The 21,025-nt window shown below is 42.5% G+C and overlaps 1 protein-coding gene across 3 annotated transcripts in view; it reads right to left on the reverse strand.

Annotated features, from left to right (window-relative positions):
* large2 (LARGE xylosyl- and glucuronyltransferase 2) overlaps positions 1-21,025 on the reverse strand; it is a 140,294-nt gene that overhangs the window by 31,581 nt on the left and 87,688 nt on the right. Inside the window, exon 1 of one of the 3 annotated variants that reach the window (XM_085277533.1) lies at positions 11,076-11,276. The exons of the other annotated variants lie outside the window; for them this stretch is intronic. The gene's annotated coding sequence lies outside the window, so the exon portion shown is untranslated. Of the gene's footprint in view, positions 1-11,075; positions 11,277-21,025 lie in introns of those variants that run through there. 3 annotated transcript variants of the gene reach the window in all.

The following is a 21,025-nucleotide window of genomic DNA, read 5'->3' on the forward strand; positions in this document are numbered from 1 at the left end:
GCATCTGCAGAACTTCATGGATTAGCTGACTATATAATTACAGGCAGACGCATTAGAGTCGATGTTTTAAAAGCATTCAGCTTGAGGTTTGGAGTCACCGTGCAGAGCTCACATGACTGTTTCAGTCGATGAAGCTGAACTGAACTGAAAGAAGGAGAAAGAGTCACTTTGCTCCATACACACAGAAAACTTGAAAAGGGGGAAAGTCCCATACAAGTTTCAGTTTAGCTCTCCATGTTTGTCAGTCCAGCTCTGTCTGTGCTGGCCTCCCTCCCTCTATGTGAGCCTGATTAGAGCGGGAGGTCTGTCTTTGTTTAACAACGTGATTCATTAATCCCTCTTTAATTAGACACAAGCCCGGAGAGGAGAGAGGGCTGCCAGTGGGAAACAGTATGGAAGCAAGCTCATAGCAGAAAGAAGGTAACTTTGTGCTGGAGGCTGCAGCTCACGTGGAAGAAAAATCTTCAAGAATATTTCTGCGTTTAATAACTAGGAGCTAAATTTACATTTTAAAAGCATTACTGAAGCGCTTAAACACCCGCTGACTTTGTTCCTTGGCCCGTTTAAACACAGGCTTGTGCGGCCATTAAACTGTCAGTCATTTGTAGTCCCCCATTTTCAGCCTCTAAAAAACGGGGACTACATATAAAAAGGGCTATAATTCCTCAACAGGTAATGCAGTGCTTTTATTAAACCCCTGCAATTAACGCCGAAAGCCGGTGGTGGAGTACAAAGGCAACAAATTAGCATCGTCCAAATACTTACGCACTGCAGTGCAGCCATGATTTCTAGTGATGTTTCCTTGTTATACGTCATACACAGCAGATTCACAGGTAATATTTTATGTGTAAAAGTCTAAAAATTATGTTTAAAAACAAACAAACATCCAAATATTCAGTTTGAAATTTTAAATCTGTCTGAAACGAGGCCTTATTTAAGGAAATAAGTTGAAAAAAAATCTTATTCTGTAACATCTCTGGTGCCACTGATGTGTGGTGTAAGCTGGTGAATGTGGAAGTGCAGCCCATTTAACACGTGACTGTATTCTCATGTATTCGTCCTTTATGTTGTTTTGTGGGCAATATGCATTTAATCTAAATCCTGACACACCATGACTGTAACCTGCCAAGTGATTGTTACCTAAAAACCTTAATATATTTTTTGCAGGAAGTCTTTTGATCCTCTTTTCATTCATTTGCAAAGTTTTAATTACCCAAAAAGCAAAACCTCTGGTACTACATGAAGTACTGCTGACACACTTCTGATAAACTTAAGTATTTTTTGTCATCCAAACATGCAAATATGTAAAACTTGTCTGCAAGAAATATCCCCACGTATCAGCTGCACACACATCATTTTTCAGAATGTTTAATAAAAGTGTTTTCAGTCTTTAGCGGGGAAACCCATGTGACCACGTGATATGATAGAAAGCTCCAGAGCAGCTGCCAGACAGACTTAATGTTTTTTGTTTTGTTAAATCAACTATGTCTAGCATCAGGAATTAACTTTTGTTCTTCTTCCTGCCATTTTTGTGTCACATCTGTGTCTAAGAAGGTAATCAATTCCCAACAACAGGAGTGGCACCAAGGTGGGGCCAAAGGGGGGCACTGCCCCTACGCCCCACCCCACAACTTAAAAATGTTGAAGTGTTCCCTTAATTTTTTTTTAGCAGTATATGTAGTTGGTAACTGTAACAGCAGCCTAACACGATGCATGAGCTAACTTAGCAACCACAGCTTTTTTAAATTAAAAAACAAACAAACACAAATGTGTGGTGCTCAGTGCTGCTGTGGGGTCAACAAGGCTGTCAGAGCAATAACTCTTGGGTGTTACTGTGAATGTTAGCAGGATATCATGCCTAACATAGTTTCCTCTTCCTTGCTAATTGTCCACTCCACCCACATTACCATCACCTGTTTGACTCAAATGTTACAGGATTCCAACAAATCACTTTACCAGCAAATCGACTGTTTAATAATGGAGCTGAGCTCTGTCAGGTGTTTGAGCTGAATTGAAATGTTGATTCAGTTTTTACCACACGTTATTCCCACGAAACCTAGAAGGAGAAACACTGAGAAATTTACAACGACTTAAACCACAAAAAAACCCAAACTGTTATTTGTGGTTCAGCCCCACATGGTTTAAAGTGATGCATTATTAAAACCACAACAATTATCTGCTGTAAAAGTGGATCACACTGCGCGCTGAAAGGCTCTCCAACACTCTGCCAGACATTTCAACTTTCCAACTACATAGAGATGATTTATGAGTTAATTAGTGAGGCTGATGTATGCGCTCTATGTCGTTAAGAGCAATGAAAGGTGCTGAGACAGGAAGAGAGGAGGAGGAGGAGAGCTGAGATGGAGAGCAGGGAGAGTAAAGATTAAGAAGAGGGGAGAAGGAAGAGAAGTGTGGTGGGGGGAAGAGAAAGAGAATGAGAGAGGCAAGCAAAAGAACAGGGAAAGAGATAAAGAGGGAAGAAGTTTGAAAGATAAGGAAATGGGAGTGGGAACAAACAAGAAAAGAAAGAAGGGACAGGTAAAGAAAAAAGGAAGAGAAATGAGGAAGAAAAACAGGAGAAAATGTGAGGAAGAATATATAAAAAGAGAAGGGAAAGGTCAAGACAGGAAAAAGGAAAGGAAAAAGAAGATAGGAAGAAAGGAATGAGGAAAAGAAGGGAAGCAGAGAGGTTAAAAGGGCATAGGAAGCAGAGGAAAAGTACTAGGGAATGAGATAAACAATGAAAAAGAAATGAAAAGAAGATTAAGGAGGTGTATAAAACAACGATCAAAGGGAAACAGAAAAAAAGAGGAGCAGAGGTAATTGGAGGTAAAGAATGAAATGAAAAGGAAGAGGCAAGGTAGCCATAGTACGTAGAAGATTACCAGATTCAGAGAAAAGCAAAAAAAGCAAAAAGGAGAGGAAGTAAATGAGGTGGAGGCTGAGCTATAGGTCGTGGCAGTGTACTGGACACTCCGCCTCCAACAGCCATAAACTCAGAGAGGAAATAAAAGTGAGGGGCAGTGCCACTAAAGAGGTGTTTAATAGGCAGCTTTTGTTGATTCTGCAGGAGCTGCACAAAACGTTTTCTCTGCTCTAATTGTAGCAGTAAAAACGCTGTGAGCGGGGAGCACCGGAGGACTGCGGCAGTCTGCAGCCCCCTCTGTCATCGAAGCAGCTGAGAACAGCACTGAAGGGACAGCGTGGGTGGCACCGGGGTGGAGGCACAACAACAGATAACTCAGTCTAATGGCTGTAAATTAAAGGATAACACAGCAACCACAGAGAAGCAACAATTCCTAAACATTCCTCTGCTATCATCCCCAAAGCAGCAATTCACTTTCATTCACCCGCAAATTAAATCAAAGCCGAGGGCTTTCGAAAACCGGTGCAACCATTTATGTCAAAAAGGACTGAAACACATCAACTAGACAGTAAAATTCATCCTCTGAAAAACATCACAAAGTTTTCCTGTCAAGCACCTGGTGTGTTACTGAATTACTGATGGGGCAGAACGAGTCTGTAGATCAGGGATGAGCAGCAGAAGAAGAATATGGATGACTGTCCGGGTGGTGGACAGGTTTAGAGGAGTGTTTGGTGTATGAAGACGAGAGCGAGGCGTGTCCGCCTGAACTCGCTCCACTGATGCAAACCTGTACAGAAAACGACAGACTCTGAGATTCTTACACTTCAGTCCTTAATGTCGCATTATGTAAAAATAGAAACTGCTGCCACAAAGAGCGACACCGTCAGCAGAGCCCGTTCAAAGAGGCTGACCTGGATTATTTGTTTCAAACGCTTGTTTAAGGGGTTCAGACTTGATTTTGAAGCTAGGTGTTTAGCACCAAGGTTTGGGTCCTATATCTAACATTTTGCTGATGTGGATAGATGGTGGAATGATGGGTGGATGGATGGGGGGGGGTGGATGGATGAGTGGATGGTAGGGCTTATTTTGATAGTCGACTAGTCACCAATTATTTTTGCGATTAGTCAACTAATCAAATCATCATCCATTGGACGTACAACGTACAGCTTATTGCACCAGCAGCATCTGCTCTTATATAACTATCATTAGCTTACAGCTTTAAGTGTGTAAGGTATGTGCTAACTAAAAATAAAGACAAGATGGTAGTTTATTAAATTTTAATGAAATTTGCAGATTGTTTCAGTGAAGTTCAATAAACTCCTTGATATCTAAAATATAACAGGACACCAGAGTAAATTCTCGAGCATCTCACACTTCTGATAATTAGTTGTCTGCTTGGTTTATTCAGCTGTGTAAAAACTATAACTTTAATCTCAGCCAAACCGATTTACTCAGGAACAAATAAAATACTGAAAAAAGCCAAACAATAACATTTTTAAGTTATCTAAATGACTTATATATCATGTTTAACCTGAGTAGTGAAAGACGGCGGTGGGTTTGAAAATGATCTGCCGGGAGTCCGGTGTTCTCACGGCTCTAGTGAGCCTTGCCCCCGGCTAGCTATCGAGCTAGTGGGTAACAGACGTCTCCGAAAACGTCGGAGCGCTTTTGAAAATACGTGGTGTCCTGATAAACTGAGCAGATATTTGAGGTTTACACAGCTACATTCTCGCCTGAAAATATGTTAAACGTTTATTTTGTGACCCAGAAAGAATAATAAGAGTAATATTAAAACTAACTAGCTGCCGCCATTGATGGAAACTGAGCAGGGCCGCGCTATGAATTCTGGGACACAGCTTCTTCTTCTTCTGTGTTTAACGGCAGCTGGCATCCTTGTACATGCAGTGCTGCCATCTTCTGTTTCAGTCCGTTATTACACTCTTAAATACTACTACTGCGTCTTTTGGGATCTTACAAAGCTTCAAATGACGCGTCGACTATTAAATTAGTCGTTGACGATTTTAATAGTCGACTAATCGTGGCAGCCCTAGTTTTCTTCTTTCCGTGTGTCGCTACTTTAAAACGCTTGGGCCGCTCTGCCCGCCACAGTTTCAAACTGGTCATGTGACTGCATGGCCACATCTGATTGGTAAAAGAGTTACAGAAAACTCCACTGGCGGCATGATCCATTATTAGCAGTATTATGTAATGTGTGAAATTAATCATTTTTTTAAAAAGTAACGAGTCGAATATTGCCAAATGTAGCGGAGTAAAAGCACAGTTTCTTCTTCACAAATGTACTCAAGTAAAAGTAAAAAGTATCGTGCAAAAAACTTTAAAAGTACATTTTTTTCAAAAACTTACTCAAGTAAATGTAACGGAGTAAATGTAACTCGTTACTACCCACCTCTGCCCATCAGTCTTCACACACAACATATGATAATGCAATTAGGAACCCAGAGCAAAGCTTTAGTCCAGTGGGCGTGTCCTCGTTGTGAGTGAGGAGCTCTTTTAGCCCTAAGCTAATCACAAAGAGGATAGTCCTGATTAAGGGAATAATCAGCAGATGCTTCTGCATTAGAGGAGAGAGATAAGAGTGGAGACCAATAATCAACTCCACTCATCCTCTATTCAGCAGGAAGAAGACCTCAAGAGCGAAGAGCGCTCAAAGCTCCCCTCACACGACTACTCGATGGCTGTCAACAACCTTGGCAGAAGAGGCACTGCTTTACATTATGCTAACAATAAAAGCTGATCCTCTTTAACCCATAAATAGGTAATGAGGAAAAACAAGGAATTACTATCTGTAAACTGAGAGCAGCAATCACCACACACTGTGTTATTATATATACAGTAACCCAATTATCCCTCCCAGCTTCTGATCATTGAAAATGTTGATTTCATAGCAGGCAGGAGGGCCCCGTATTAGTTTTTCCTTTTCATTAACAGTGTCTTTCTTTTCTTCTGCCGGCTTCAGCATGCTTCATGAACACACAACCATCTCAACTTTCGAGGCAACATTGCTTTTTATAACTATCTATAAGGATCTCAAACCATCCAAGAGTATGGAGGGCACGAACAGTGTTGTGAAGAATATTTGCTTTCTCTCCGGGATAGTTACTTTTTTCTCTTACTAAATGATATTATTATTAAAAAGTACTGGCAACCATCACTGCTACACCCCAGGTTACTAGTAGACACACCTCTCTGGTATCAATTTCTATGTTGTCTTCTTCTCAAGTTATTGGATTCACAAGATTCTGAGAAAACTTGACCTCTAATGTTTAGGTCGAGGTCACTAATTTCTAGGAAATGCACTAATGCTGAAAATTTGAAAATCCCAGGTCACTTCAACTCAGCTTTATTTATATTGTGACAAACCACAACAACAGTTGCCTTTAAGTGCTTTAAATTATAAAGTAAAGACTAGGGCTGTGCGATATGACCAAAATCTCATATCCCGATAACGATATAAATCACAAAAATGTAACATGTTTTGTAAATTCTGTGAATCTCGGGCAGCTCGACACAAGTGAAGTGTTTCCAGCTGGGCGTCGTGTACCTGGAGTCGAGTGTTTTAACCGATGCATGAAACGATACATTTTTAGACATAAGTTGTAACGGCCGCCATTTTCTTTGTATTTATTACACGGCGTGCTGCGGGGAAAAGCCTGTTCTAACGTTTGAGTCTACGGTTTATTTTTTAGCAACTGACGGCTCTTTTTGCTTCTCATCCGTAAACAATCTGCTCTTTCACGTGACTCAGTTTAAGTCTCAACAGGATCTTGAGCTTTATTGTGAAAGGTTTACGTGGAAAACAAACAAGCGGACAGCAGAGCCACGCGACCGTTTTACCATCATTGTTGCTAACGACAACACGTAAAAACAGGCGCTTGTCTGTCTGTAGTGTGGTTATATTAAATATAAGAGAAAGAGAGAACTTTAAGAAACTAATATAGCCACTACAGTGACCATCAAAACGATGAACAAATATTGCTGTAAACTTTATATTTCACGACACCACGAAACAAACGATAGAGTGATAGGAAACGATAAACGTTTTTATATCGTCATTCGATATATTTCGTTATATTGAACAACCCTAGTAAAGACCCTAAAATAATGCAGAGGAAAAGAGAGGAAACCTCACATGGCCACCTATGAACAAGCGCTTTGGCAACAGTGGAAAGGAAAACCTCCCTCTTGACAGGAAGAAACCTTTGGCAGAACCAGGCTCAGGGAGGGGCAGCCAGGGTGAGGGGAGGAAGATGGGAAAAAAGAGCCAGAGATGAATAATAATTCATGATTAAATGCACAGTCATGTATAAACAGTGAGTGCAGAGAAAGGTCTTCTTGACTTATTGCATTCACAAGATTTTTGGAAAACCTGACCTTTGACCTTTTAAGCCCCCGTGTTAATTTTTGCAGCCATCAGCTGGAAATAGATATTTGGAAATGTCTCAGATATTTGAGACATTTAGCAGGACTAGCTTCGAGTATAAGTATATAAAAGTGAGGCAGTTGCCATACTTTATGTGATGGCATACCAAAACGTTTCCCCCACTACCAGATAAGTAGTGGGGGAAAGCCATGGCAACCAACAAGGCACTGAGGTAGTTCGACAACAGGGTTTTCTGTATGAGAACACAGCATCTGTTGTCTGTGGACGTTTACATGCATAAAAAGCTATATAAAGGTTTTCCCTGATGGGGAAGTGAAATAATATGTCCTATTTAAAGTTGGATCAGAATTGGACCGGCGTTCTGGGACATGATGTCTTTCTTGACTATGGTCAAGATTCACTCACTAAATCAGACAGCAACAACAGACTGAGTGAAATCTAAAACCACCTCCTTTCTAAGAGCTTTGTCCAGTATCACCAATCTGCTGCTCAGGTTTGTTCACCAGCATCATTTTTCAGAATTTCTGTATAGAGGGAGAGACAAGTGTCAGTGTGAAGAAAAGGAAAACTTTCTCCATCCTTTCCCTCCGGCATCAATGTTCATCGTGTTTCAGAGTCTTTCCACCCAGTTTTCACCCTTTGCTCCATGAGTTGCACTCAGAGCCTTGACACGTGCACTCTTTTCCCTGCAGCTTCTCTAGAGAGACAAACATTTTTCTTTAGTGCAGATTTTTCCTCTGTAAAACACACCGGCTCTATTACTCAACTCAGTGCAGAAGAGGAGACATGCTATGAGGAAATAAAACTCAAATTTAAAACATTTAAAAAGACGAATACAAAAAGTCTGTTTGTGGCAGTTCCGTTAATGACCCAAATGAAAAAGATCATATTTAAGGTGCCTTTGCAGCGTTTAGTCAAACAGATTGAAGTAACATATCGAATAGTTAGAGAGCACAGCTTGATCGGTGAAACGATAGCTCGTTGGACATCGACAGGGAGACTGCTATGGTGATATTTTGTTTCTACCATGATTAACATCAACCACAATGTCGAGTCCCCATGGCTGCATTTTCTGAAAACTTTCATTCTATAATTTTGTGTTGATACACATGATGACACACATCAATGTCTTTTCTTTTTGCTCTAGCTCAACAAAAACCAGGAAGGAGGAGACCATTAGCCCATGTTTGTCCACTCAGCCAGCTGCTGCAAAGGATAAACAACATTACGTTCATGAAGTTTCAATATCGATTCCACGTGTAATACTTTCATTATTTAGTATTTATTGACTGTCAAAATAAACTTCAGTGAACACATGCCCGTTCTTCTTTTAGCAAATAAGGTTGTCGTTGTTGGTTCTAGAGAAAAATCTCGACATGCTGATGCCATGAAAAGTTGGTGCTATCCTGAAGCCAGAAGATGAAATGAAGAAACTCTCGCTCCCCGAGCTTTTCTCAGAGCCCTCCTCATGCTCCACTCCATCCAGCATTCCCATCAGCCTCAGTTCTATTTTCCGTTTCATGTCATTTAACAAATTAGCACAGCAAATTTAATGTCAGTTCAGAGCAGACACTTTGTCCTTTGTGAACATTTCTTCTCCTTACTTTTGTTATTGTTATTAATAATTTACAGAGATCCCGTAATCATGCCTGAGTAAGGTACTGCTCATTCCCCATTGATTTTCCTTTGATTCCATTTGGTCAGGATTTAATCAGCTGTACTGTCAGTGTGCTGACTGCTCTGTCAGGTCAAGAGTGTTTCTTTGTGATGTATCAGAGTAAGCTGAGATGGGATTAGTGAGTTTGTGACCAGGAACGACCTTTTTCATTTCATTTCCCTGTACTCCCACAGACAAGAGCTGGAACTGACAATGATACATTGTCTCTCTTTCTGTGTCTTTGTCTCGCTCTTTCAGATGAGCTGAGCCACAATTTTCATTTTACACTTTAAAAAACGGCTATAGACATTATTTTTTCAAATACAACTATGTGTCTTAATTATTGCTAATATAAAGAGTTCTCACCATCATTGGTAATGACCCCAATCCTCAATCAAACTGTGAACCTTTGCCAATCAGTGCAAGTAGTTTTGGAGCCTCGACATTATCCCTGGGAGGTTCATGTCAGAAATTACTCAAAGTACTGAAGAGTTTTACTCCAATCCTTCATACCAGAAAACTCTTTAGCGTGATTTATTGCTGTGGTGGAAGAATTATTCAGCCTTTTATTTTTCTAATATATCTCTAATTTTTCTTCCTGACCTGTAAGTTTAAAACATAAATGAACTTTAATTTACATTTTTCATACTGTTGATTATTACTTAGCTCCTCTCATTGATGCAGAATTTTAGAATTGTGGCAATCTGCAGTACACTTAACTGAACATATTTTACATACTGTTGGGTTCTTAGATTTGTCATGTAGTCCTGCAGAGCATGTTACATGCTAAGTAAGATTAGATTTCCTTTTAAAAAATGTTAATTTTAAAGTAACAAACTGCCAAATAAATTAGCAAAGAGTCAAAAAGTCGAGCAACAAGTCACGCCCCACTCTTCAACCCATCTTCTTTCTGTTTTCTTTGCATTATGAAGCCTTTATTCTTCCATGAGATTTCACACCCAGTGACATCTGAAGCTTCAAAGCTGTAGATCAATGGTGCCATTATTCTACATCCATTAAACTCTGCAATCCACGCTTATTTCATAATGAAAATACATTTCCAATTTAAATACTCCAGTAAATACAACCAACCTGCATAGTGCTTGAATAAACTTACTGGGAGACATGTTTAACAAATGCACCACGTGCTAAACAAACAGTCCAAAACAAACAGAGACTATAACATAACTCAGACCAAGTCTCCAATATGCATCTGTGGCCTTATTGTTCTTGAGTTTACAATTTGGGATCGACGTATACTGGAAAATTCTACAGAGTAAGGTAAAGCTACCCCTAACCCTCAGCTCAGCTAATCACTGTCGTGATGGTGGATGTAAAGAAGTTGAATAACTTAATAACTATTCACACATAAATCTTTGCGAGGGTGCATGGTTAACCATATATAGAGAAAAAGAATGGGTGTAGGAATAGTTTCTATAACACAGCATTTGAGACAAAGGCCACAGAAAGCTGCACGTGTTGCTCAGAGTTAAGAGAGATCAAAGCAAATCTGTTTACGGTGGACAGACAAATACTACAGAGAAATGAAACCTATCCTTAGAAACAGGGCTACCCTTTTAAGAAATAAATGTCACTGCAGAGTTTCTGAATGTCACTTTTGAGCGTTGCACACTCTCCAACTATATTACGTTCAGCTTCATTGTACTGCAGGGCAGAACTGTAAGTGACAAATGTGAATACCCAGGACAAAGTAAATCAAAAACATCCACAAGGACGGGTGAAACCAGCAGAGGCAAGATCACACAGCATGTCTGAATGTAATGAAATCCTCCTCCACCTACAGTACTCTGAGCAGGTGTATTATAAGGTGCCTTATAATAACATCCCAAAGACAAACGAGTAAATGCATTTTGTCTGTGAAAACACAGCTCTGGACACAAAGGCAGAAACCTGAGGAGAAGAAGCTGAACGACAATGGGACCGGACACAGATGGGTTTAAATCTTTGCTAACAGCACTGCATGTTGGTTATTTCACTCCTGTAACGCTTCACAGTGTCCTGTACGTCATATAATTTCTTGAATTGAATACATAAACAAAGCAGACGGACGATGCAGAAACAAGCCAGTATAAAACCTTTAAAACACACACGCAGAAAGAGCAGAAGCGACCTTTACCCTGTCGCCGTACCTGCGTTTTTCCTCTCCTGCACATGTGGCTGCAAATCCAAATTCAGCTGCATAGAGTGAGTCAAGCCCTCCTCATTCCCTCCTTCTAATCCTCCTCTTTCAAAGCTCCAACAATAAACTCCAGAGTTCTTTTCTCTCTCGACAGACTTTTGTCCCAGTTCTTCGCCCTCTGTCACTGCTTCGTGCCCTCCTTTCCTTCACTCTGCCTGCTCTCCTCCCACTGCTCCTCCTCCTCTTCCTGCACAAACACGCTATAAATCTCCTCCACCTCCAAGGCAATGGCTCTGATTTCAGCCCCCACCTCTCCCTGCTGTCCTCCTCTGGCTTTTGCAAGAAAAGAGTTGAGCTCCTTCAGAGAGAGAGAAAGGTAGAAAGAGGAGAAATGACAGAGGGAAAGAAGCGGTGTCGCCTTACTTGCTGTCAAGAACACAAGAGAGAAGCTTTGTCGGAGAAGAAGCTTTAAAAAAAACCTGTGGAATTCAAAAGACGTGAGGCTCAGTTTTTCACAGGGTGGGCTTTTTGCATAGCCTGAATACACCTGCCACACCTGCTGTTGGACCATAATCAGACTAAAAACCCAGCTAGAACAGAATAAGACTGCATCTCTTATCCAGTCCAGGAAACACATGACATTTCATACATGTACTAGATAACTGTACCAGAAGCTAAACTAACAGTTGTAAGATAAGTTAATTGTTTTTGGAGGTTTTTTTGTTTTTTGGTAGACCTTTTTTTTAGCCAACTGCCACGACCTGGGATTAGAATGTGCAAAAGCCAAAAGTCACATACCCTAACTCCAGTCCTCAAGAGCTACCACCCTGCAGCTTTTAGATGCATCCTTGTTGTGACACACAACAGCTTTGCCAAATGTGATGGCATCCAACCATTTCATTCAGCTGTGTTGCAGTAGGGATGCATCTAAAAGCTGCAGGACGGTAGCTCTCGAGGACTCGAGTTGGACAACCCTGCCATAGAGTATCTCATGGCTTTGGATTGAGTTAAGAGACTTAGATTTCTAGTCTATGTGTCCTTATAAAGCAAGAGAAATTAGCATGTTAAATGACACGAGCAAGTGTCTATTAGCTATGTCCAGATGATTGGGCCAAATAAAGGGCAAACCAGTCTAATCCACTACAGGTCCAACTCACTATTTCTAGGATGTAAAGGATGTGCTGATAACAATCACACCGACCTCAAGTGATAACCGTAAAGGTACAGAATCAAAGTGTAAAGCTTTACAAATATCACTCAGTAACCTGACTGAAAGCCTGCAAGAAGTCTACATAAAGCAACTAACCTTCATTATGTCCTTATAGCTGAAGGTCATGCGTGCAGATTACAATGTACCTAAAGGTTTATTTACCTGCCAATGAAGTGAAGTGCTTGACTTGTGTTGCAAGGATTATATCCTGGGCCACATCTGCACAGTGGCTCAAATGTCTTAACGCACATTATATCTGGCCCATCTTAGGCAGAACTCTGGCTAACTCAGCTTTGAGTCGAGGCTGTAAGTCGACATGGTCACGCAAAACTTTGGTGTGGGTAACACTTGGATCAGTCAGTACTATCACTTTTGCCCTGCAGTATTACTGCGGTAAATGACAGTGAAGGTTACACCAACACTGCGCTGTTGCTCACTGAGGAAAATGATTTAGTATTTTATTCACACACAACTCTGTGATACCGCTCGACACTGAAGATTAGGTTCAGACCTTCAACTAGTTTAATGTATAACCAAGCAGGAAACTTGGCTTTTCTTTTCATTTACTCCGGCCGTGACTTGCATAATCCAGGCACACATTCCCTTAAAGAACTAGACCTGCAATCAACAGACAGCGATTTACTTTTTGTTTTATAGTTTGCCAAATGTTATTCGAGTAAATTCATCCTGGGTCATCTTTTGTTTTTCTGTGCCTGCAGGCATGAAGGTAAGCGCTATGATAACAAAAGCACCATAAAGGAGGGAGTGCTCTATAATTACAGTGTATACAGACCTACAGTGTTGAGGAGGAGCATGCCAAGAACCAGTCTGAGCACGCTGCATACCTGAGCTAACCAAGCTCTGCTGATAGGTTTGCTTGACCTACAGAGCTGTGCACGGACTGGCACCAGCCTACATCTTTGATCTGCTACAGCCCTATGTCCCTAGCATGTCTCTGAGGTCATCTGATCAGGGCTTACTTGCTATAAAAAATACTAAAAGGAGGACTAAGGGTGATAGAGCTTTTGTCACTGTGGCCCCAAGACTGTGGAACTCTCTCCCCCACGCATTAAGAACTGTGGACTCAGTAGCTGTTTTTAAAAAACAACTCTTACCTTTTTAAAACTGCTTTTGGTTAATGTTATGCCCGTTTTATTTTCTCTTTTTAAATCTTTTTATGACTTGTAATCTTATGTGCAGCACTTTGTGATTCTGTCTTGAAAGGTGCTATATAAATAAAGATTTATTTATTTATTATTATTTATGCTTCATTAAGGATGCAGATCAACAGAGTGGATCGGCGGGGAGGCTGGGAACCGACTACGGCTCTTATTTCTTCTCCGGAAACAGCTCACACACGGGGAAACTCAACTTTGTACAGGAGTGTCTGGAACGTCTGGAACAACTGCCTGCTATGTAAACTGTGAACACAGCTCTGAGCAATCTACCTGCTTCCTTTAGCATTTCAGGAGCTTACGAGGGGACATTTTTTTCACTGCTACACACACAGATATCATCTTTAATTATCAGTTAATATAACTTAAAAATAAATCTTAGTCTACTAATACGGTGGACGAACAGCTACGCGAGGAGCAGGCGGGTTTTAGAAGTGGAAGGTCCTGCATTGGACAAATATTCACGCTGAGATCAATTATTGAGCAGAGCCTCGAATTCCAGCAAAGGCTATGCGTGAACTTCGTTGACTTTAACCCTCTGGGGTCCGGGGTATAATTGGCCATTTTTGACTACTTTTGATTTTACCTCTATATTTCACCTTTAAAATATGTTTTTTTTGCCTTGTTTGGTATCATTATTTTCAGCACAACCTTAAATATCTGAGATTTGAGTTATTTTTTCATTTTGGTATACTATATTAGCGCAGTTGATCTAAATTCAGACAAAAAATTCAAAATCCGAGTAGAAAAAGGTTATATTTTTTACTGTAAAACCCACAAACATGTTTAACGAATCATTTTCATAACTTGAAATGCAAATAGAAATTGTACATTTCTAAAAATTATGCACAAGTTTTTCAAACAACAAAGTTATATGGTACTATTTACCTAAAAATGCAGCCAAGGCCTCAGGTGTTTTTTACATAACCATTTAAATCTATTTACAGAACAATCAGGTGTGCTGCATCAAATAAGAAGGCACACAAATTATTTGTGCCAGTCCAAAAAATGTAGTTTGTGTTCAGTATAAGACAGAGGAGAACACCAAAGGCCTAAACCCTACAGGTCTGACAGCAGGGGGTGCATCAGTCCAGTTTTCCATGTGGGAACAGCGTTTACACTGGAATCTGCCTTTGACGGCTTTTTTAGAGCAAATATGAAATTCAGCAGTCTAACTGACACACAATGCAAGACAATAACTACACAACACACTAACTATAGCCTCCAAACACGCTAAACGTCACTAATGTCTCACATATGAAAACTCTCTCTCTCTCTCTCTCTGTCTTTCGCTCGCCCGCTTTCCGTTGGGTGTCACTCCTAAAAACTTCCCCTTCTCCCTAAACAACCAAATGCCGCATGTTGCCATATAATTTTTTTGATTGGCTGACATGGTAAACTCTAACACCAATAGGGAAGGGGTGTTTTTTCTTTTTTCACTGGCAAGCGGAGAGTGTTTGCTAGCGCTCTCTGTAGAAAACGCAGTTTTTACCGTTCTTCCCGCTGTGAACACCACTGTTTTGTTCAGAAAAAAACATCGCGTGTATTTTTTATCATAAGTCTGGTTTTACGTGGCCCATCGACACAATTCAAAAACTGGTATATAGTTTGAAGTCCGCACTTTTGAGCCAAGTTGAAATGGAGACTCTGATGCGCTGCATCTTGTAGCTGTGCCGTCTTAAATTGGTCATGTGATTTTGACGCGCCAGCGTGTCCGGCGACCCCAGAGGGTTAAAAAGGCTTTTGATAGCCTTAATCGAGACACGCTCTGGAAAATCATCAAGTCTTACGGAGTACCCGACCGCTTCGTTACCGCATTCCAAGCATTGTACTGCAACTCTAGTTGTTGCGTCCGAACAGACAACAGCATCACGGAATATTTTAACATCGATACTGGTGTGCGACAAGGCTGCGTCCTATCGCCATTCCTCTTCAACATCGCCATTGACCATGTCATGCGCCGAGCAATTGGACCAAACACGATGGGCATCGCCGGACGTGATCCCCTGCAGCAGTTCACAGATTTGGACTTTGCGGACGATATAGCCTTACTTGCACCAACACTCCAGGCTCTTCAGAAAACAACCTCATCTCTGGAAAGCAAAGCAGCACCGATAGGACTCAGGATCAGTGGTGAGAAGTTGAAGATTATGCGAGTTGGTTACGCTACACCATCAAACACAGTGGTGACTGTGAAGCAGCAGCAGCAGCTAGAAGAGGTGGACAGGTTCATGTACCTGGGTTGCACTTTTAGCAGTGACGGGGACGTGGAGCATGACGTTAAGTGCAGAATTGGGAAAGCATGGGCAGCCTTTCAACGACTACGACCTATATGAATGACCACCGCACTGCCTTTATCAACCAAGGTGCGGCTCCTGAAGAACATTGTTATACCGACGGCACTGTATGCAGCGGAGACTTGGAAATCAACTGCAAAGATCAACCGCCATCTTGACATCTTCCAACAACGTCTTCGACAGCTGCTTAAGATCACATATCGGGATCGCGTTACCAATGAAGAAGTATATCGCCGTGCAGGAGTAGAGCCGCTCCATGTCCAAGTCACCAAGCATCGGTTCAGATTTGCCGGTCACATCCTTCGGCTACCGGACCAGAGACCTGCCCGTGTCGCGGTTCTGTGGAACCCAAAGAATGGAAAGAGACGGCGAGGAAGACCCAAAATAACATGGAGGAGGACTTTCCTTGAAGATTTACGTTCTGTCGAACTGTCATGGGATGAAGCAACAACTGCAGCGATATACCGAGTTCGATGGCATTCCATTCTCACCCGATGTGCCAATCAGCGCGGGAGGATCTAAGTCTAAGTAAGTAAGTCTACTAATATGTAGCTGTGATGCATTAAAGCCTGACACACAGTAGCTTCCTCCTCTGTGCAGTGGAACTCCGATGTTGTTCAAAAACTAATAAAAAAGAACAAAATGAGTAATACTGTTGGATTGGGAATGTAGCTTCAAGGAGAATTATTGTGTTTTTATTCTTCTTCTATCCACATGTTTTTGGACACTAACACAAATATAGTGATTATGCCTCTGTGGACCACCACAGTGAATTTTAAGTCAACGAATCAAAAATTTGCATCATCTGTTTTGGAATTAAAGCCATTTCTATGGCTGCACACTCCAACTCTAAATACACTTCCTATATATTTGGTACTTTTGTTTTGCTTTTGATAGTGCACGGTATACATTTTTATTTCAGTTCACATGTTCATTCTTTAGCATAGTTACATTAGAGTAACTTTTCTAGCTTCTATATGAAAAACAAATTTAAAAACTGTTACCTCTAAAAACAAACCCATTTAAAAAAATTCCAAATAAAGTAACAGACATATATTGTCCACCAGTGTTGGTCAAGTTACTTGAAAAAAGTAATCAGTAACTAATTACTGAAAATAAATAAAAGTATTTTTGCACCAACAAGGTGATTAGCAGAGAGCTATTAACACACCACATCTCAGTATGGTGTACAGTGTGCCCTTGAGCATTTTAGGAACCAGGCAAGTGAAGGACAAAGGAAGAAGAAAGAAGAGACAGGCCTCAAAAAAAAGCTAGAGCAGATGAACAGTAACGACCTTAAGAAGAATAAGCTACTCTCGGTTGCTCCCTTGTCACAAAGGATTGCCACAGCCGGTAGCTGTACATATTTGATTTGGCAGACAGCGGAGAAAAAAATCCAGCCAAGTTCTCATGCAGGAACTGACAAATGCGTATCGCCCTGCAGTTGATCCACATACCGTTCACTGGTGGCTTGTGAGAAACGGTCTTGGTTGTCAAGAAGCCATTCTTAACCTCCTAGGACCTTCCGTCCACATATATGGACATCACATTTTGGGTTGTGCAGACCAAAATATTTAAACTCCTCCACTTGGGGCAGGGTCTCGCCCGATCTGGAGTGGGCAATCCACCCTTTTCCGGCTTAGGACTATGGCCTCAGATTTGGAGGTGCTGATTTCTCATTCCCACCGCTTCACACTCGGCTGCGAACCGTTCCAAGGCGAGGTGGAGGCCATCACCTGATGAAGCCAATAGGACCACATCATCTGCAAAAACCAGAGATGAGATCCTGAGACCACCGAAGTGAAAGCCCTCCGCCACTTGGCTACGCCTAGAAATTCTGTCCATAAAAATTATGAACCGAATTGGTGACAAAGGGCAGCCCTGGCTGACCCACCAGGAACGAGTCCGACTTATTGCCGGCTATGCAGACCAAGCTCTTGCAACGGTCGTATAAGGACTGAATGGCCATTAGCAATGGGCTAGACACCCCATACTCCCGGAGCACCCCCCACAGGACCCCCAGAGGGACACAGTTGAATCCCGTCTCCAAGTCCACAAAACACATGTAGACTGGTTGGGCAAACTCTCATGTGCCCTCGAGTATCCTCGAGAGGATAAAGAGCTGGTCCAGTGTTCCACGACCAGGACGAAAACCGCATTGTTCCTCCTGTATCCAAGGTTCGACTAGCGGACGAACGCTCCTCTCCAGCACCCTGGCATAGACTTTCCCAGGGGGCTGAGGAGTGTGTTTCCCCTGTACTTGGAACACACCCTCTGGTCCCCTTTCTTATAGATGGGGAACACCACCCTAGTCCGCCAGTCCAGGGGTACTGTCCCTGATCTCCACGCAACATTGCAGAGACGTGTCAACCAAGACAGATCTACAACATCCAGAGCCTTCAGGAACTCGGACCTCGTCCACCCCAGGAGCTCTGCCACCAAGGAGTTTTTTAACTGCCTCAGTGACCTCGCCCCCAGAGATTGGCGGGTCATCCCCTTCGTCCCCAGACTCTGCTTCTGCCACGGAAGATGTGCCAGTGGGATTGAGGAGGTCCTCGAAGTATTCCTTCCAGCGCCTGACAATTCTCTCAGTCGAAGTCAGCAGCACTCCTCCCGCACTATACACATTGCAGGTAGAACACCGCTTTCCCCTCCTGAGTCGTCTGACGGTTTGCCAGAATCTCTTCGAGGCAGTCTGAAAGTCTTTTTCCATGGCCTCCCCGAACTCCTCCCACACCCGAGTTTTTGCCTCCGCCACCGCCCGCGTCGCACTCCGCTTGGCCTGTCGGTACCTATCAGCTGCCTCCGGAGTCCCACAGGCTAACCAAGCCCGTTAGGACTCCTTCAGCGTGATGTGGTGTCCACCAGTTGGTTCGGGGGTTACCACCACGACAGGCACCCAAGTGGAGGAGTTTAAGTATCTCGGGGTCTTGTTCACAAGTGATGGGAGAAGGGAGTGGGAGATTGACAGACGGATTGGTGCAGCGGCTGCAGTGATACGGATGCTGTAGCAGTCTGTTGTGGTGAAGAGAGAGCTGAGTGTAAAAGCAAAGCTCTCAATTTACTGGTCGGTCTACGCCCCTACCCTCACCTATGGTCACAAGCTGTGGGTAGTGACCGAAAGAACGAGATCGCAAATACAAGCGGCGGAAATGTGCTTCCTCCGAAGGGTGGCTGGCCTCTCCCTTAGAGATAGGATGAGAAGTTCAGCCATCCGGGAGGAGCTCAGAGTAGAGCCACTGCTCCTCCACATCGAAAGGAGCCAGCTGAGGTGGTTCGGGCATCTGACAAGGCATGTCCCACCGGGAGGAGGCCCCAGGGCAGACCCAGGACACGCTGGAGAGATTATATCTCTCGGCTGGCCTGGGAACGCCTTGGTGTTCCCCCGGATAATAGTGAGAGTCTAAAACATGGTGGAGGTTCTGCCGTGGGTCGTGGTTGCACTTCAGCCAGTGGTGTTTGGAACTTATCGAAACTGTTGGAATTATGGATGCAGAGAATAAACATCAGGATAACGTCTAACTGGAAACAGCTTCATTTGTCTCAGTGATTGCAAACACACCTGGGTAGAAAAACATACAATGGAAAACTATTAATCACGGATTGGCGTCCCTATAGAGCCGGGACCTCAGCAGTCGGGATCATCTCGACTGAGGACGAGATTAAAGCCGCCCAACATTTAAAGAAGCGGTTTGGACTTGGACTATTCCTGAAGATGACTTAAAGAAAGGATAAGAAAGCTTGGCTGAGACATACGAAACACTGACTGTCAGGCTCATTATGCTGCATTTCCGTTCAATAAGTTACTGTACTTCTTTTCCATTTTTCTACCAAAATATAAAGAAATGAGGGGTGACTCAAAACTTTTGCACAGTACTCACCAGCCAACAGTAGCACAGCTATCAGTCTTAGCCTTAAACCACTGCAGTCTGTGTCTTTCTTTTTTATATTAGAGAAAGAAAAAGAGAGAAAATGAAGCAGTGCAATGTGAAACATTATTGCTCCTCTGAGATAAAATCTGGTTTTTACAAAGCGAGGTCTGCAGGTCAGCAACATCTTTTTTCACAGTTTACTCCAAAAAAAATACACTTTTTGTTAATGCCTCCTGCCCTCTGGCTGTGGATCGTGTATGGTGGGTAACTGTCCTTCGGATGATTTGACAACTTAACATCAACACTTCTCTCCTTGTTATGGGGCCACAGGTCAGGTTTACTGGCCCAGGGAGGGGGGGTCTTATTGAAGGCTGCTAGCAGATAAACAACAGGAGGGACAGAAAGGTGAGGAGAAATAGGTCTGCGCTTCCTCAGAGAAGCAGAGAAAGAATCTGGTGGATTGTGGGTGTCTTTGGAGTGGCTGAGGAGTTGCGTCTCCTACTTGCACCTCCCCCCTCCTCCTTCTCACTTGCAGAAGAGGATGAACTCTGTAGAATTTTTATGTACTTTTTAATAGATAGCTGGTATAGCTCCAGAAAGCACAGAAACTGTAAATGTTTACCGTCACCATCAAAATTTTCCATGCACTCATCGTGGGTCGTGAGTGTGGGTGGAGAACGCGGCACAAAAGTGTGCTGTAAACTGGAAATGTTGCCGCCTTTGAAGTGGTTGCTTCAAATTCAGGGTCTACTGGAGGTCTGCTGCGGTCTTCAGAGCAAGCATCCGTCTGCTGCGTCCACACGGCAAAAAAAAAAAATGCAAAAAGACTGAGTCACTCTATCAGTCTGCTATCAGTGGGAATGATTTATTCACTGGTATCACTGGGGTCAGAAAAGTTTCCAATACTCGGCACTGGATTCGCTCACAATTCAGTTAAATTCTGTACTCTGTTTGGAGGGAAACCAATGTTAAAAATAAAGAGTAACAATAAGAGAAATAGTTAAAGGACAACAGCTGCTCGGCTACTTGAAATTCAGAAGCAGATGATCCGTGTTTGATAGCACAGCAGAGAATCTCTCTCCATCTCTTTCAGTGTAAACATGCTGTGCCCTCTGGCTCTGCACTGCCCACCCACATGGACTGCATAAATAATATGACAATTGACTCGCAGAGTACAGAATCATGCACACATTCACACACAAGAGCGCTCGTGTTTGTTTTGCCGTGCTCCAGCCGCCTCCACACTGCATAGTCATATCCACAAAGTCCGCTTCTGGACAGTACAGCAGGTCAGAGGTTTTATTAAGACTCTTTTAGAGCCCCTCCGCTGTTGTACACTCGCCTGCTATTTCTGAGCAACTTTCCGATGTCCTCTGGAGCAGGCCTACCTATACATCTATCAAAAT

Source organism: Mchenga conophoros, linkage group LG1 (genome assembly GCF_057382185.1).
Source record: "Mchenga conophoros isolate Kocher_MC1m ecotype Shallow Benthic linkage group LG1, M_conophoros_male_GT1.1, whole genome shotgun sequence".
Classification (NCBI taxonomy): Eukaryota; Metazoa; Chordata; class Actinopteri; order Cichliformes; family Cichlidae; genus Mchenga; species Mchenga conophoros.